This window comes from Sphaeroforma arctica (assembly GCF_001186125.1).
Source record: "Sphaeroforma arctica JP610 unplaced genomic scaffold supercont1.1102, whole genome shotgun sequence".
NCBI lineage: Eukaryota > Ichthyosporea > Ichthyophonida > Sphaeroforma > Sphaeroforma arctica.
Genome location: NW_014039456.1, coordinates 1 through 2,757, shown reverse-complemented (window position 1 = coordinate 2,757; position 2,757 = coordinate 1).

Below are 2,757 nucleotides of genomic sequence, written 5' to 3'. Positions count from 1 at the left end.
ATCCGTGTGTGAGAATATATTTCCACACACTCTCGAACACCTTTGCAGATATCGTGAATAGCTCTCAGGATTTGTCTACCTTGCGTAGGGATTACTATTGTCAGTCGACCCCTGCATGGTGACTGTTTACTCGGATTAAAAATATACTTGGTAATACAGTTTGTGGCGCAACTTTACATGGCCTCTATTTCCACTCTACCTCGAAGCGGAAAAGCTGGATCTCCTATACCGTATAAACACAATATACAATACACACACAATCTCCTGAACATTACATTTCCCTGGGGCCCTACTAGCTAGGGCGGGGGGTGCAGTTGTCAATGTCTCGCACTCTACTACAGAGTACAGACACTCGCCTACTGAGTGTCTGAGTCCCGTTGACCCCTCAGGGGCCAGGGCCATCACCCACTCTGGGCCACTGGCCACTCCCCGACCCCCCACACTCTCACTCAGACAGTCCCTGTCACACTCGCACAGGCTACAGGCCACAGTCCAAGAGACTAAAAACTTAAAAGTTAAAAGTGGCTCACGACGAAGCCCGCCAAAATCGGAATTCATTCAAGGAACCCACTTGTTCAGTGGCTCTGTTTTTTTGTTTTTGTCTTTTGTTTTTAAAATAATATTAATAATAATACGTATTTTAACCTTCTAAATTGAACATCTATTAATATGCATTAGTAAATAAATAAAATTAAAAGACAAAAACTGGATTGCCGCCTTGCCGGGGAGTGTCGTGGTCGATGAGAATGGAAATAAGCCAGGAACGGGTGTCGAGTGCAGTACATACCAGACCATGATGTGGCACAAGTGAATGGTCCAGCTGGATGTGCACTGTTAGTGCAGAAGAAGACAGTTGCAGGCAACAAGGAAAGCTCAAAACAAATACTCACACTTGCTCTCTCTCAGTCTACTACAGTATGTACTAAAAAGTCTATTTTAAAAAGAATCTACCTATTTATAAAATACATACAATGTACATCAATAGTAAACACAAAGTAATTGTATCATTTGAAGACAGCAATGGAAGTGAGCAGTGCTTAAGCGCGCTTTATGCTATTCTCACAATATCTATCAGCAAGTCAGCGTTCGAAGTACTGTTTTCGTTCTCGATTGTACTGTGGACACAATGATATGTTCCGTGAAAGAGTCAGTTCCTACAGGTTATGACTTTCTGTATATATCGATGCCGCGACTGAAGTTGCCCAGCAGTTGTAAATGGGTTTGCCACGCTCAAATTTAGATTAGATTCCACGTTATAATATCAGAGGTGAATCACATTCATCCCCAAAGTGTAGATACAATTCTACTCTGTCCTCCACAGACCACAGCTGGATTGAGATTCAATCACGATTTATAGGCGAATTCAAAGATTCTTATGGCGGTTTACTGTATAGAAGATTTCCTCACAGTCGACACTCGGTTTGGTACAGAATACACTAAGTGTGCGCCCTAGCGGTATGCTCGAAACTTCTATCATTCTTGGCTTCATATGCATTGCTGCATTTCTCTATTCATTCCTTTAGTTACCTCGTACGGCTCCTCGATCCACCATGGCTTTGTCACCTATCAAAATTACTCTCCTGACGCACTACACAGAATTTTAGTTCTTCTTTCCCGAGACAAACCCTTTTGGTAACTGGTCCTGGTTTCTCCTCTTCTGTCTCTCGGTTCTTCAACTGTCATGCAGTCGACCAGAAGTTCGGGTCCTATAAAGTACCGAACTACAGATACCAACTGAGCTGATATCATGTTTGATTACTTGGTGATTTCACTGATTTGAGATTTCACTGATTAGTGATTGTACTAGCACAGGAATTCCGAATTTGATATTCGTTTTAAATAGAATACGAACTATTGGATAATACAATATATACTTGCTGATTATGAAGATTGGAGTTTAGAGTGGTTGAAGATTCACTGATTCAGTGATTCTATTGGTAATCTGGTAGCGAGTCACGATCTGCTCAATGCTCATCCAGTGTATGTCGCACTGCCGTCTGCAAGTGCAGTCAGTCGCAGTCGCAGTTTGCACAGGGCCACAGCCACACAGCCTACAGTGAGGGCAAAGTGACAGGGCACAGGCACAAGCGGGGTATGTCAGAAAGTGTTCAAGTTCGCAAGTTACCACAACTCGCATCATAACATCACAAGAGGCTCAACTGCCTCAAGCCTGTATTTTCCACAAGACTACCTGTCTACCTCCTCATAGAGATTTAAGCATCGTTATATTAGCAGTTTCTATTCAACCGAGTTAGTTTAGTAGTAGCTCAAGTGTCGGACACTGATAAGATGGCAAATTTTCTAGGGAATTTGTTTGGCCCCAGCGATGCAGAGCTTATAAAGGACAGAGACGCTCGAAACATAGCTAAAGCTCAACAAACATTCAATGAGCTACCTTGGGGCGCGGACGTATGCAACTTCCAGAACCAGCTGAAAGGTATGAGAGCAGCCTTGACTTGATTCTCGGTTTGGAAACATCTACTGCTCAACCATTCTTCCTGAACATTTCTTTTGCTAGTTGATGTAACCCATATCTGTGCGTATAAGCAACACAGCGAGTCACATTTTTTATAACGCTATTCCTATGCCAAATTTATCGAAATTCAAATAGTTATATATATATATATATATATATTAATATTATATATATATATATATATATATATATATATATATATATATATATATATATATATATATATATATATATATATATATATATATATATATATATATATATATATATATATATATATA